The sequence below is a fragment of the Zootoca vivipara genome, chromosome 5 (genome assembly GCF_963506605.1).
Source record: "Zootoca vivipara chromosome 5, rZooViv1.1, whole genome shotgun sequence".
NCBI lineage: Eukaryota > Metazoa > Chordata > Lepidosauria > Squamata > Lacertidae > Zootoca > Zootoca vivipara.
In genome coordinates, this window is record NC_083280.1 from 52997164 (window position 1) to 53013805 (window position 16642).

Consider the following 16642-nt stretch of genomic DNA (forward strand, 5'->3'; position numbering starts at 1 on the left):
TGGTATTCCATTTGACTGCATTAACTATATTCTTACAATTATCAAGTTTACTCCCTGACACACAGACTCTTCAATGGGGGGGGGGGACCTATTATTTGATCATATCAGATTCTGACCATAAATACTGTAATGTAATTCTGTTGTCCAATCTCGCACTGCCACATAGCATTTAATGGCATTTGCCTAATATTCGCCATTTGTTAAACTGAAGAAGCAGTGTGGGGAAACTGGGCGCAAATTACTGATTTTTATTTTATTTTTTCAATTTGCAATGCTAAATAAGCTCTCATTATTTCAGCAGCTTTACCCTGTTTGAAAAAGATGGGGGGAAATTATAGCTGTCAATGTTTAAGTTGAGCATTGTCTAAGTCTCTGGGAATTTAATTTTAAATGGATGTGTTTTAGGCAGTTTTCGTCCAGGTAGAAAGTCATTAGCTCCGACCACAAACTCTTAAGCCTATCTTCTTTTTCCAGAACATTATAATATTAGCTCTTGACTTCAGTAAGTTAGAAATACAATGTATGTGCTCGTCTCTTCTTTAAAACATGAGGCTTTTTATGGTTGGCCTCTACAAATTCCAAAAAAATTCAAAGTGTGCATTGGATTGGAGCCCCAGTCTCAGATTAGATGACTTTTCCCAACAGTCATTCGACTATATACAAAGACACGATCCATTCTGCCAAGACACTACCCTGCTTACTACAAAAAAAGGATGTGCCTTAATCTCCAACCCTCCAGCCAGAGGGATGGGGATGGGCTTCAACTTGATAAGTAAGAAATAAACAAAGCAAGCATTTGACTTGGATTGTGATCATCTACCTCCAAGGAAAATGTGTTTTGACAGTTTCATGTAGAGATGCCGCCTTCTCCAGTACTGGAAACCTTCCTTCCTGACGGTTAAACTATTTTGCTGTTCATATGGCTTGCTCAAGTTAAATACATCAGACTTTGTCGTTTTGTGGTTTGTAAAGCAAGCACTAGAAGATAAAGAATCAATGGAATCCTGTCTAAGGTACTGCTTTACCCAAAGGGATTTAGAACATAACAAGGCTTTGGGCTCACCCACACTTAACTTTGCTCTGAATTTATAGGTCCATGTTGGAGAGCTTCCCAAGCTTGCCGTTTTCTCCATGAAAATGCTGCTCTTTACTGCTGAATTGGAGCAAACTGCAATCTGCAGAAAACTTGAATTGCCATTGGTTCCAATTCAGCATACACACACACATATTGTATATCAGCCATGTCCAAAGTCCGTTTCGGAGGCCTCATCCGGCCTGTTGGTTGGTTTAATGTAGCCCCTGCAGCAGTCAACTTCAATCATAAAAAAAGCTCAACAACTTTGGGGTAAAATCATAAAAATCATCAAAATGGTCGACAACTTCAATCCTAAAAAAAAGTCAACAACTTTGGTCGGCCCTTTGGTCGGCCCTCATGGCCCTTCATTTCATCAAATCTGGCCCTCTTTGAAAAAAGTTTGGACACCACTGCTGTATATCATTTCAAAATTTAGCTAGAATCTTTGGATAACCAATCTTTGGACTCTTTGGGATCTTTGGATAACTGGTACCTCGGGTTACAAACACTAACCCGGAGGTAGTACCTCAGGTTAAGACCTTTACCTCAGGATGAGAACAGAAATCGTGCGGCTCGGCGGCAGCGGGAGGCCCCATTAGCTAAAATGGTACCTCAGGTTAAGAATGGTTTCAGGTTAAGAACTGACCTCTGGAATGAATTAAGTTCGTAACCAGAGGTACCACTGTACTGTTATGTGCAGAAGAGTACATTTTCCTTTGCATTTTTTTTTCATTTGAGGTTGTGAGGACTAAGTTTGGATAATTTGAATGTTTGAGAACTGGGAAAGTTCTGGTCCTCATTTCAAGTATAGGCTAAAGTGTTTTTTTTAAAAAGCAAATGGAAAGGACCAGATATTTGTAAATTAAATCAATCCCTTGGAAGGGACAAAAGGCTCCGCTGATAATTCTGAGCATTCATAAATGAATGTACCTAGTGAGTCTACTTAAAAACAACATCCTTCTAATCTCGGCTATCTTGTAAAACACACATTCACACATAACCTGCCATCCTCCTTAAATTTGTAGCAGCACTTGAAGATCAATATATCTTGATTTGGTTTATGGAGCCTGCTTAGATACAGTATCATAAGAGAGCAGATTGGGAAAGGGCTGCTTCTTAACCATTAGAGATAAAGCTATGGGGGGAACAGGCTTAAACTCTGTCAGTAGAATATACAGCTGTAAGATTAGGGGGAGATAAATTCTTATTGCTTAAGAGCATATACTGCTCCCGTGCTCCTGGAGGAGGATGGAAAAGTTATTAGATATGAAATTAATTCTGTAGCACCTGGAATTTCACCAGGCTAAACTAATCACTTTAACTTCACCCCCTAACACATTTATCCACCTACTAATTCTTTACCTAATTAGAGAGAAATTTTGGAGCAATGCTGGTCAGGAAGGTAAGGATTAGGGTTAAGAAAACACTTGTATTTGAAACCCTCCGCCTCCCCTGGTCAGTGTGAAAGATCCTTTAAGAAACTCCCACCCTAGCTAATCCATGACCCACAGCAGGGAGGAGTGTTAACAATTTAGTTTAAAACTCGCACTCCCAGACAAATGCATCAAAAACAGCTTTTCTTCTTTGATTTATAGGTATTAGTTGTTTTTCCAAGGCCCATTAAAGACTCTTCATCATGTACTTGCAAGGGGCATTAAGCACAAAAAAGTTGTTCCCAGCTCTATATTATTCAAAGGCAATTTACACTAATTATTGGAATCCATGGTGTTACCCATATTAGCAGAATGAGCCATCCCAGCAGGCTAAGAGTACTTTTAAAATGCTAATTTAGTGGGGAGGTACAAAAAAAAAAAATGGGCTTGGAAGAAAGTGTGATTCCCTCCCCTCCCCCAGTTAAATCCCAAATGTTTGTCACACTGAAATAAAACATGCTTGTTTGAAGAGAGAGTTACATTTATTGACTACAGAGTGTGCCACCTAGAAAAAGAGTAAAAATATAGCAATGTGACCTTCCTATATTAGAAAAAAACATTTGTAAAACCTGTTTGCAGTAAAATATATTCTCTGGATCACTGGCTTATAAGTCTGTAGGCACAGAAACAATAATGCTCTCTATCCCTTGATTTGCCAAATAGATATAGATCTATAAAAATGTGAAGTGGAAGCAGTATTGGAGCTATTCTCCAATAGGGAACAAGGTAGAAAAGTGCTGCATGGGTCGAGATTGCAATTTTCCCTGCATGGGCAAGTAGCAGTACTTGACACAGGAGTTTTTTACATATGTTGTGGTAGAACTTCTTAATAGAAATCAGCGTGTACCAACCTTTCCTACATTGGAGGTTTATTCTGTCTTTTTTGCCGACTCTGTTCTTTACAGAAACCACATTGCTCTCAAATGCAAATTGGATTGTTAAAATTGAATGTTAAGAATTTAAATTAATAAATAATTATACATTTTTAGTCATTAAAAAAATCTTTAAAAACGCAAATGTAAAGTTTTGTAGCTTTGCAAATAACCAGAGTAGTAGTAGTAGTAGTAATAATAATAATAATAATAATAATAATAATAATAATAATAGGTTTTGTATAGATTTTAAAGGTAGGTTGATAATTAGTACCTGTGACCATCAGAATATGTAGATAAATCTTATTCGTTCTTGACAATCAATTAAGACTTCTGAGGGGGGGGTGGTGAGTCAGCAATGTTTGAGTCCCTTTTTATAAAAACATAACTACTGTATATTGTAAGCAATACGAACAAACAACAATTATCTGATGCAAGGTAATTCAAAATAAGCAACAATGAAAGTGAAACTCATATTTTACTTGGCAGTTATGGTTAAGATCGGCCTCTTGGTCTCCTTATGCCTGGTAGAATCTGAGAAATCTCAACAGATGATGTCATTGCAAACAGCAGTCAATGAAGTAGATTGGGAATATTCTCATTGACAGGACATTATGCCGCACACTGAGATATGCTAGACCTGAATTATGTCACACCGTGAGGAAAGGGCACAGGTGCTGTAGCAAACAGAATCGAATTTATAAAAGGATATGGGGTAAAATGGCACCCATTTAGCTAAAAACTAAAAGCCTGAGCCTATGATTCTACGCAAGGTGTTTTTTGTTTTCAGCTAGAACTCACCGGAACTCAGTTCTGGCATCTCTCAGGTGGGTGCCATCGTTATTACAGTCAAACCTCGGTTCCCAAACGCCTCTGTTATTGTAGGTTTCAGCTCCCGAACACCCAAAACCTGGAAGTAAATGCTCTGGTTTTCAAACGTTTTTCGGAACCCAAACGACGTCCAACGCAGCTTCTGTTTGAGGGCAAGAAGCTCTTGCAACCAATCGTAAGCCGCACCTCGGTTGTCAAACGTTTTGGAAGTCGAACAGTCTTCTGGAACAGATTGTGTTCAACAACCGAGCTTTGACTGTCTAAGAGAAAAAGGTGGGTGTTCATGGTGAGTTCCGGCACCTCTTTTTCTAGAAAAATAGCACTGATTCTAGGAGGAATAGGCATGTGGCTCAACCAAGTTTAAACCAAGCAATCTCTTTATGGTTTAGTCCAGGCCTTCTTGCATATTTCAGGCCATCTCACTTTCAGCCCTCATTTTCATCATGTTCATGGTACTAATCGTGTGTGTGTGTGGTTCATCTCTGGTAAATCTGGAAGTTTTTCCCATCGCCCAACATCAGATGTCTGAGTGTGGCTTTTGGATATTTTTTATTATTATTGTGCAGTGGCAGAATTTAACCGATGAAGCCAATCGTTCAGCCCAAGACATTTAGCAGCCTGAGATGAACACTGGTAATGGAAAAGCATTCTCCACAGCTCCATGATTTTCTAAGAACCCTTCCAGACATCCTTTCTACTGTGCAATCATTATGATTTGTGCTACCAGTGTAGGCACACACAACCCCACTTTCAATACCGTTTGCACCTGCAAACTTTGGGGCCAGGTACACTGTTTCATTTCCATTCAGTGCCTATCCCATAACTTTCTGCTGAAATCTAGTAACTTTTTTTTCCCATCCCGCAAATGTTCTGGTTTATTTATTTGTCTCACTTTCATTATGCTGCAGCCCCTCTGGAAAGTGCTGGGGGAAGCATTGTGGAACAAACTAAAGCGGAATAAATCTGCCACTAATGCACTATTGTTGTGTCAGGTACATGTTGCAGGGTGCACACACAATAAAACAACAGACTGAAGGGGCCATAAGACCAAGAAAGACAACTCTATAAAGGATGCAAATTTTACTGGGTGTTGGAGGTTAGGCGTTGGTACAGAAAATGCCCAATGGTCTATGTAGAGGCATTGTTTTTTACAGCATGTTTCCATGCTAAACCTTAGCATTGCATTACAGTAATACCTCCGCGAACGTCCACCTTGTCTAGCGTCCATTCCGGTGAGCATCCTTGGTAAACCCGAAGTACCGGAACGGGTTTGTTTCCGGGTTTGCTGCTCATGCATGCACAGAAGCACTAAATCATGCTTCGCGCATGTGCAGAAGAGTAAACTGCTCCACACGCGTGCACAGATGTGGCGCTTTGCCCTGCATCCTTTTCGGCTAGCAGCCGGGGCTCCAGAACGGAGCCTGGCCTCAAAACGAGGTACGACTGTAGTTAGTAAGAATGAGTTCAAATTAAGGCTGCAGACCTATGTATCTGGGAGCCCCATTTTACTTCTGAGTAAACATGCATAGGCTTGGGCTGCAAGTCTTATAATGCAGACTTATAGCAATTTCTCTCTTTCTGCATCTGCCTCAGACCCTTCAGTAGAAGAAGGGTGGGAGAATGTAGAATTCATTATTTAAATATATACATACATATATATATATATATATATATACATTGATGCTTTTGAATTATGGTGCTGGAGGAGACTCTTGAGCAGGCATCCCCAAACTTCGGCCCTCCAGATGTTTTGGACTACACTTCCCATCATCCCTGACCACTGGTCCTGTTAGCTAGGGATCATGGGAGTTGTAGGCCAAAACATCTGGAGGGCCGCAGTTTGGGGGTGCCTGCTCTTGAGAGTCCCATGGACTGCAAGAAGAACAAACCTATCCATCCTGAAGGAAATCAGCCCTGAGTGCTCACTGGAAGGACAGATCCTGAAGCTGAGGCTCCAATGCTTTGGCCACATCATGAGAAGAGAAGACTCCCTGGAAAAGACCCTGATGTTGGGAAAGATGGAGGGCACAAGGAGAAGGGGACGACAAAGGATGAGATGGTTGGACAGTGTTCTCGAAGCTACCAACATGAGTTTGACCAAACTGTGGGAGGCAGTGGAAGACAAGAGTGCCTGGTGTGCTCTGGTCCATGGGGTCACGAAGAGTCGGACACGACTAAACGACTAAACAACAACAAAATATGTTGAAGTATATATATATACAGGTATATATATATATACTTACTTCCTGACCTCTAGGGGTGAAGAAACAAATTACTCATGTATTGTGCAAATCAGTTTCTGAATCTATTCATCATTTATTTTTATAAAAACATGAAGGGGAAAAAAGAATGAGTGCTGCTGGATTTATCAATGAAAGCCTACCAACCACTATGTGCTATAGCAACATCAAGCCAATCTTTGTATTTGAGCAGAGGGATGGGCGGAGGGGGGACTTCAGAATATTGTTTTGCTGCCATTGGGATCACACAGCAGCTGTGCATTATGTATGCGATGCTATTGGCACCAGGCTGCTCTCGTTCTAATTAATACAAGTCAGGCTTAATCAGTGGGAGGAGGAAGAAACACCAAAAAAACAAAACAACCCCAACCCACCCAATCCTGAATGAGAAAAATCCAGATCTTCTCACAATTGCCTATTGCAATGCACAGTGCCAGCTCATCTGCATAATATTAGAGGTACCAAATATGCAAACAGATGTTTCTCTCATTAAATGGTATATGCAAATAATATGGGTAGGAGTGGTAATGTTGTTTTAGGGTTGAGAGGTCACCGGGGGTAATTAAAGGTTAATCCAGTTTTCAGTTCACAGAATGTAAGACATGAGTGGCTGTGAAGAGAAATTGTCACTTAACCTTCAATTCATTACCAACAGGCACATGGATCTTCGGCTGAAATAACACAAACATATATGCATTTATCCATTATCCACTGTCTAGGCAGGGTGCATCTTGCCGGCGATGGCTCAAAATGATTTGTTGTTATGAATCTAGTTAAGTAGGTGCTGGAATGCATTAATTAGGCAAACTGGAATTTGATCAGAAATTCTCAGACCCCAATCTAATGTTGTAATCTCATTAAACATATTTCAATTGCTTTGAGATCTTGTCAAACGTTAATAGAAAACCGTCTGAAGTGGTTGCAGAACCATCCCCTTCCCTAAGATAATTAAAATTCTACCATTTCAGGTGCCGGGCTGTGGCAACCGCCTGAAAGTTGGAGGCCAACGGGAGCCAGCAGGCTGCCAATCAGCACTTTTCCTCTGAGTGCCCTGCCAGGCAGATTGAAAGCAGTAAACATTTTAGCACTTAGAACGAGGTTCAGCTCGCCAGATGAAGTTTTTCCCACTTCTTCCTCCTAGGAGAAAATAAAGTGATAAGTGTTTTGCTCGGCAGTCTCCTCCACTTCTGCCTCAGTGCGGGCAGCGAGGGGGGAAAAGGTGGGATCAAGAGCTCTATAAACACCATCAGATACAGGTGGGAAGAGTTTCTGCAACACACAGGGGGAAAGGCTGATGACTTTCCTGGAAAACATATCTATATGTGTTCCTGTCAGACACCTCTTTAGCACCGTTTGGTCTGCCTGCGAGAGGTCAGAGTCGTTTTCTTTGAATCTCAGGTAAGAAGCCACAAACAGATTCGTTCGCCAACATTCCATGCACAACATCCATTTATTCTGTGGCCTATGTGCCAAAATCTAAGCCAGCCTTCACCAAACTGCTGCTCTCCACAAGTTTTAGGCTACAACCCATGACAGCCCCAGCTAGAGTCCTCCTGCTTTGAGGAGGTCTTCCCAAACATCTGGAGGGCATGAAGTTGGAGAAGGCTAATCCAAGCTCTAAGAAGCACAGGAGATAAAATATGAAATGGTTAACATGCCTTAGGCAGGCAAGCCATGATGTTTACGCTTTGTCCCCATGGTTGGAGGCAGGAATGCTTCTGAATACCAGTTGATGGAATCTGCGGGAGAGAACAGGGATTTTGTTCTCTCGTCCTGCTTTCCGGTTCCCCTCAGGTATCTGGTTGGTCATGGTGAAAACAGAATACTGGACTACATGGGCCATTGGCTTGATCCAGTAAGCTCTTCTCACATTCTTATGAAGGAATGGACTGCAAACGGTAGGGGTATCTTAATTAGTCTTGTTTTTACTATTTGGCCAAAATCTCAACCAAATTGCACCCCTGTTTCATGATACCTCTAGCCCTGTTTTCTTTGTTGTATGGTGAGAATGTACTATGCAGTCAGTGGAACATTGTTATCTTACCATCTGGGGAGGGGCTTCTATCTTTTTATATATATATACATATACACGTATATATCTACATGGGACATCACCCCTGATGAGTGCAGGTTGAACCATCGGCCATTCCTGGTATGTTCTGGAACATCTTGTAGGGAAAATGGCTGGCGAGAAGATACACAAAGTGTATCGCAGTGGCTAGTTCTTTTAGCTTTTGAGTCTTATTTACAACTTGATTTTTTCAGGTATGGGGATAGGTCTCGCTCCCAAGGGAACAATTGTAGGCTAATATATATAATTCAGGTGCAATTTTTTAAAAGTCATCTTTAATCTTCAGGCTAACTTGAAGATCTTTGGTTTTCAAATTAACAGTGTTCGTGCTACCACATCTAAGGAGAGTGGAACAGGTATAAAAATAATAAGACCTGGAGTTTTGCACATCTAATTGCTGCAATTTATTAGGGAAACAAAACAGAGAAGAGATCTTCCCTGGCTTCAGCCATATCCGAGGGGATTAATTTGTCACTCTTCAAAAACAACTCATTGGAGGAATACCCTCTTTGATTCTTTATTCTCACATTAATTAGGAGTAATAAGAACACTAGATACACTTGGTGCTTAAAAATTAGGAGCAATAAATCTGCCATACATCTCAAGAGGGGGAAAAACAACAAAGATATGAGAGAGAGAGAGAGAGAGAGAGAGAGAGAGAGAGAGAGAGAGAGAGAGAGAGAGAGAGAGAGAAATGAACCTGGCAATCTCAAATGTACATGGTTGTTTTAAAAAGTTATAGCATTTATAAAGAGTCAGGATGGTTTCAAAATGAATCTGGTGCCCTTAAATTAATATTGCCTTAAAACGTTCTAGTGTTGGGAACAAAGAAAGTTGGAGATGGAGCAACTGAGGTTTTAATAGAATGGAAGAGGCAGAAATCTCATATTCCAAAGTGAAAGATTTGGAAGTACAACTTTGAAATGATGATAATATTAAACTGGTGCACACATACCGTACAAATGTTATGGTACCCACTTTGGAGTGCCAGCTTGCAGGAACAGTTTTCATTGGCATAGCCTATGACTGCAGAGATACACTCAATCATTGTGTATGAGCCCAAGGAAGCAAATAGTAGCATCAGGGCCTTGAATTATAATTGTGTCTTAGGGGGCAAGGTCCACAGTGCAGTGGAAGGGCATCTCTTTGGCACCCACAAAGGTACCAGGTTCAGTCTCCAGCACCTCCAGGTAGGGCTCAGAGAGACCTGTCTGAAATCCTGAAGAGCTACTGCAATACTGAACGAAATGAATTAGTTGTCTGACTCCGTTGCTATTTTGAAGGGGAGGGTAAACATAATCCGTTCACTTTGTTTGTATGAGATCCATTCGCTCCATTCCCACAGGTCACTGGGTCGCTATGAGTGTGGGCCTCGTTGTTGATTCAAAGCACTGAGTTATGCAACTCAATGGATGGGATGAATCTAACATACCCATCGCAGGAAGCTGCCATATATAACTAAGGCAACCCATGGTCAAGATTCTCCATACCTGCCCATTGACCATGCTGGCTGAAGCTGATGAAAGTTGGAGTCCAGCAACAACTGAAGGGCCAGAGGTTCCTCATGTACACTGACTGGTAGTAGCTTTGCAGGCAGGCTTTTCAGCTTTCCCAGGCATATATGGAGATGCTGGGCCTTGAACTTCATGCAGACCAGGTATGTACTCTATCCTTTCTTGATTGCCGGTATAAAACTATCAGCGAACATTGGCCAATAGCAGGAATGTCCATCATCTCCTCATACCTCAGGGGTCATGTCCACTGGTAAGCTCCAGTATGGAGGGTCCGTTTTGGGGGAATATACTCTGTTCCCACTACTTCCATTGCTTTTGCCAATTGTAATATGAAGTTGTGACTTGTCTGTTTCCCTGCTCCAAAGCACAGTTATGCATCTTCTACACCAGTGGTTCCCAACAGGTGGTCCGCAAGGTGCTATTAGAATAAAAAATATATTAAATATATTTCGTATGATAACAGACTTTTTGTTTTGGCCACTTCCTGCATGAGCAGAGTCTAGCGCAAAACTAGAATTAGATAGAGGCAGTAGTTCTGCTGTATGCCGTTAGGTGGCGCTTTACAAACACTACTGTTTTGCAAAGAGGCAGCGCGCGCATTCTACTAACGCTCACCTCCGCAAGATGCTTTGCGCGCGTCGGCTTCATTTGTGCGCTACTGCGCAGGTACCCTGTCTTCTCCATTCCCCTCCCTCCTCCCTGGTGCGCGCTGCCTCTTTGCAAAACAGTAGTGTTTGTAAACAAAGCGTTGTTTTTTGCAGAAGCTACAGTTCACGTAGTTTAAAATGGACCGTTGGTTAAAAAGTGGTTCGTTAAAACGACAAAGGCCTACAGATGAAGAGGAAGATAATGCATTTGATGTTCAAGCAAGTAAGTCAGTGACTCTCGAACCAATCTTGTCAGTGTCCATTGAACCTAAATCGTCAGCGTCCCTTGAACCTAACCCTTCCAAGATCAGTGTTAAGCTTACTGGAAAAATTAGATTAGGAATTAGGAATTAGATTTAGGATTAGGAATTAATGGGGGTCCTTGTCACAATAGCAGCTTGATGAGGGGTCCTCGAGAAAATTTTGTTGGGAACCCCTGTTCTACACCATTTCACCATCTGAACAAAATCTTATAAGATGTATTTGGAAACATGTTGGTTATTCTGAATGTGGAAAGATAGTAAACGGTTCACAAGAACAGCATTATGCTGACTTAATGGCAATGGGATGAAACTGGGCAAATAGCATTTGTTATGGTTTGGACCCCTGCTCCCTCCCTGCTACACCCGCTGACAGGCACAGATGAGGCATCAGGGTAGCAAGGCTGAGGCTCTTTACTCTCTGTGCAGCTGGGACAGCTGGTGCGTAGAGGAAGGAGACTGGCTGATCAACAGTGTCACATGGACAGTGGTGGAAAAGGAGATTGCACTTTGCCAGTCAAGCTGAGTCAGTTGACTTGGAGAGCCAATAATGGCTCTGCTGGCTTTACATAAAATTGTTCCAGGCATAGCTCTGTGGTCAAAGCAGCTCCTCCTGGTGCCTTGCATACTTCCAGAACCAGATCCCTGATGTCTCTTGAATTCCACTACCTGCCTCTGACCCCTTTGTATCCCTTTGAACTGACCCCCCAGCTGCTTTAGACTGTGCTATGCACCTCTGGCGCCTGCCCCGCCCCAACTGACTGCTTGCAGCAGCTCTGAACCTACTAGGCAATTCTTCAGCCTGGCCGTTTGTTTTAGAAGAAGTTCTTCCCCTCCTTGGGTTATTAGTACCTTCCTACTTCTCAGTTCTTGGGAATCCCAGTATAACCTAGAGGATTCTAGAGGACAGAACCAAGAAAAGTAGTTTGCAGTGCCAGCATCATGCCCATCTTGTGACACTGGTTGGGGAAAGCACTTCCCCACACAGAAGACATTGGCATGGTGAGAGCTCCCCCTTGTGTTTGAAAACATAAATTCTTGTCACACTGGAAGCATATTGTTTCATTCCTGCATTAAGCATAGTGTGACCCAGCCTCTCGTGGCAAAAGTCATTGGGCCACACTTCTTGGTGGGGAAACAGGCTTCCTTAAAGAAAGCAGCTACACATTTCCATGGTAAAAGCATATGCACAGCAAGCACAAGGTTCCAGGTTGAATCCCTGGTATCTCCAGGCAGGCATTGGAAACCTATGGAAGCCACTCCATTACTGAACTAGAGAGACCAACAGTTTTACCTGGGCTGTATTCAGATGTGGGGTTTATTGTGCTAGTTTTACTGGTTATAATGCTAGAGCTTCTGTCTTGATTCCTAACATTCCTTTTACACTGCAGTGCCCTGTTGCATTATGGAACGGTGCTCTTACTGATCTACTGGCATGTTGTGCTAAATTTTAAATGGCAGGAAAGAACTGTATGCTGTTATACTAGCCTGAATTTTGTCAACACAGAACTCCCGTGATTTCCCAGGTTAAGAGGGCTGCAAATTGTTGTTGTTGGAAATGGAACCAACCGCCATGTGAATGCAGCTCTGGTATAAGGCAGGGCCATTTGGTTCTATGATAATATATCGCTTGGCTTCACTCAACCTAGAGTTTGTACACTGAGGAGACCAGATTGCAGCCTAATCCTCTCCCACATCTTATAGGAATTTTGTTCCTCTATAGCTGACATTAACAGGGTCTGATGTGTAATATGCACAACCAGTGCTTTTTTCCCTGGGGGTGCGCATGCCCCTAAACATTTTGTGAATCTAAGTTTGGCCTCATTGAGGGACAGTATTTCAACATGAATAGGAAAATGAGAGTACCCCTAAACATTTTTTTAAAGAAAAAAAGCACTGCACACAACATATTGGAATATGCTGTTTTACCTAATCCTGCAGTTCACTGTGCCACTTCAGTCAGCATTATTTGGGAATTCAGTTTCATAGTTTTGCTAATGTGCTCCAAATTTATGAACATGAGGTGTTTTAAGCAATATAGATTCAGATTTCTGACACCTCAATATGAAACTGCTTTTTAGAATGTTGGTAAATATATGAAACCCCAGCTGGCACATTTGGCTTTCTGAGGACCATACTGCATACCTATTGCCTTTTTGCTCCTCATAGAAAAGGAGAGACGGGGCTTAGCTTCTTCCTAATATTTTAAGTTTGTAGTATCGCAGTTAGAGGATGGCAGTTAACGAGGCCAAAAAGAACCATCTTTGTCATTACACGTGGGAAGGTTAAACCACATATTTTCTGGAGTTAAAAAGCAACAACAATCCATTAAACTGTAGAACCCTAGAAGAGCAAGGCTCAACTCAGACTAGTGGTTTTGGTAAGCTTTCCTTTAAAAAAAGTGGGCTGCAGAGCAGACAGATGGAAGAATTAGCACCTCCAAATTATTGGGAATCCTAATAAGGCTGGAATGCCGTTAATACGGAGCGTGGGATGCCAAGGCCCCTTTCCACGTTTCGTGAAGCCCTGAAGAAACCACTCTCTTCATGAGGACGTCTCCTTTATGGACCACTTGCTTTTAAGTTAATTACAAGGTATAGTTCTACCCTGCTGGCTCTTCTGAAGCAGAAAATTTGTCGCCCTTTTACTTCACTGTTATGAAAGGGAAGCAGGCGGAGAATGACACCATGTTGCATGTTACTTTCAAAGGCAGATGGAAGGGTGAAGCATGCGGCAAAATAAACTTAACTTGCCAATCTGGTAAGTGGCTGAAGTGAAGATCCTCCTTTAGAGGGGGGCTCAGCACTGAGGAAGTGGAGAGACCTCTTTGCCCCTCTGTTGATAAACAGCTCTCTATTTGCATACAGTTGCTCCCTCCTTTTACTTCCCCCTTTCCCAGATCTTTTTTTTTAAAGAAAGAAATACTGTTTCATTTCTTCCTGTTATGAGAAGGGGAGGCAGTGGCTGAGAATCTAAAAAAGAGATTTAGTCCTAATTAAATCTATGCTGCCTAGAGAGATATGTCAAAATCCATGGCACTGGGTTTCAAAGGGGGATGGAGTTGATCTGATTAACAAACCACTTAACATGTAAACATAGGGCTTTAAGTTCCACAATCGGCAGTTGATACTTCAGAACCGCAGGAAAAGACCTTCTTTTGTTTTTGTCTTGTGATACAAGGGGCAGAAAATCCAAAAAGAGAGAGAAAGAGAAGTGCAAGTGGAAAAACATCAACCCCAATATGCATTTTTAAAAGGCAGGGGGGAAACCCCCTCAACGTAATAATTTTGTCTTCCCCACAGAAGGGCCCCTTGTATAAATAATACCAAAATGTCCTATTCAAAAACTACTTAGAAGTTGCTTCGGAATACATTGATGTTCTAACTCTTTCCCTCTTCTCCTAATAAAGGACTGCATCCAATTTGTATGTTATTCTGATGAAATGGTTTAAGCAAGAGAAAATGAGGAGTTTGAAAAATAAAGGAACGTTCCAGAGAAGAAATGAAGTGCTATCACTGAAATCTTTATTTATGTGAAAAGAAAGGGCTAAAACATTACCTCAGAATTCAAGATTACAACATCAGTGGGACATAATGTAAATCCATTCTAGTGGCTAAACATCAGAAGCCATAATCCTTTTTCAAAGACCTTTTGTTATTTTAATGTCTGACAAATTATGCTTTTTAAAAAAAAATAAAAAAGGAAAGAGAGAGAGAAAGAAAGAAAGAAGAAAAACACTTACATTTAAGAGGTTTCTTTTACTTCAGCAAAAGTAGTTTCCCTGTTTAAAAAGTTTTAATTTTCCACAACCAATAGTATATCTACCAGGCTGGCTAAGTATTAACACAAGAGCAGCATAGTTATGTAGTTTCAATAGGTTTCAGTACAAAGTTAACCACCAAAGATTTTTTTGCATCAAGTTGTTATGGCAACTCCACTTCTAAAAAGCACTTAGAATTTAGCAAAGCCCTTTGTTTTACAAATGATAATTTGGCAACTGGTCCTTCATATTTAAATTGCTATTATTAAAATATATTTCCAAGCTTACAGTTTCAATATTTACATCTGAGGAGTCCAGACATAACGTTAAAAACAAGCACAATTGTGCAGTATGAAATAGCAGGTTCCTCCCACACACTGCGAAGTAAGTTCATCTTGGCTACCCTCTCATTAAACGTGGAGCAACTGTGGTATGTGCTATTGCGGTTGAAGAGGTCTGCTCAAGCTATCTTTGTGGCATGCAAAATGGAATGAGTGGGGTCCATTCACATTACTAGCCAGCATTTGCCAGTGATCTATCAGGAAAGTAATACTTTCGCAGACTTCGCAAATAGCTGGAGATATTAAGTGCTCCCAACTTCACCAAGTCCAGCAGCAACACTAAAAGGTCTTCAACTTCCTTTTGAGAGAGTGCCAGGAATTTGCAGGGTGTTTGTAACATCTGTTTATTTGCAAATATTTAAGGAGAGCACAATGGAAGTCCAAAAACCATATAGTATGCTATAGAGCAGGGGTGTCCAAACTTTTTTCCAAGAGGGCCAGATTTGATGAAGTGAACATGTGTGAGGGCCAACCGAAATTGTTGATCTTTTTTTTTTAGGATTGAAGTTGTAGAGGATTTTACCCAAGGAAATAAACTGCCACAGGGGCCGGATTAAACCAACCAAGCTATTGGGTCTGCATCAGAAACACAGACAGAAACAGCATGGAAACCTACAGACACTGAAACTCACAAGCCAGCTACTTCCAGGTTAGCTAATTCCAGACACTGAAACTCACAAGCCAGCTACTTCCAGGTTAGCTAATTCCAAACAGCAAGATGGCGGAAGTAGGGTGATGGGACCCCTTTCCATTTCTGCCACCATACCTGGTTCCTTCTTTGGAGGTGGCCCCTCTCCCTCCTTCTCCTCTCCCCACAGCTTGCAGAGAGGTCTATTCACACCTGCTTTTATAGGGCAAAAGGGCCAACTACTGCACAGCGTTCTGGAATGATCCGATCATTATGTAATACTCTTATTCTGTGCCTCTGCTTATCTGCTCTGTATCTAGTGGCAGGCAACCTAGCTTCCATATCACACAGTATTTTGGGCCGGTCCTCATCCATAGATCGTAACTGTTGCCTCTGTGGGCTTCCAAACCAACTGACACCAATTTAGCAGAGCAGACAGCATCTTAAAAGCAGTGAGTAAATATGCACACCATGGGCAACAATAGCTCTACGACTCCATCTTCCCTTTTTATTACTGTCTGCTTCCTGAGACACTCTGCCTTATTGTGCATTCATGATGATTTGTGTTTCTGAGGCTATCGGGATGAGCACATGTGATCTCACTTTCAGTACTGCTTCATTTCCAGGCATAATCTGTAACTCCCTTCTGAAATTCCCTTAACGTCTCATACCACAAATGTTCTGGTTTACTTTTCTTCTACTACTTTTGTTATGCTATAGCACCTCTGGACAGTAAAAGCACTGGGGGAGCATCGCAGAACAAACTAAAGCAGAATCAACCTGCCGCTAGCACACTCTTATTGTGTAAAAACTCACTACAAAATACACCTACAATAAAAACAACAGTCTGGGGGGACCCTAAATTATCTTGATAGATGTTCTTATTTTTTTCCAAATGGCCTTGGATCATTTTTGGACAAGTAATCTGTATTGTTGTTGCTGGCATCTGTCTCAGCAAGGCCAAGAGGGG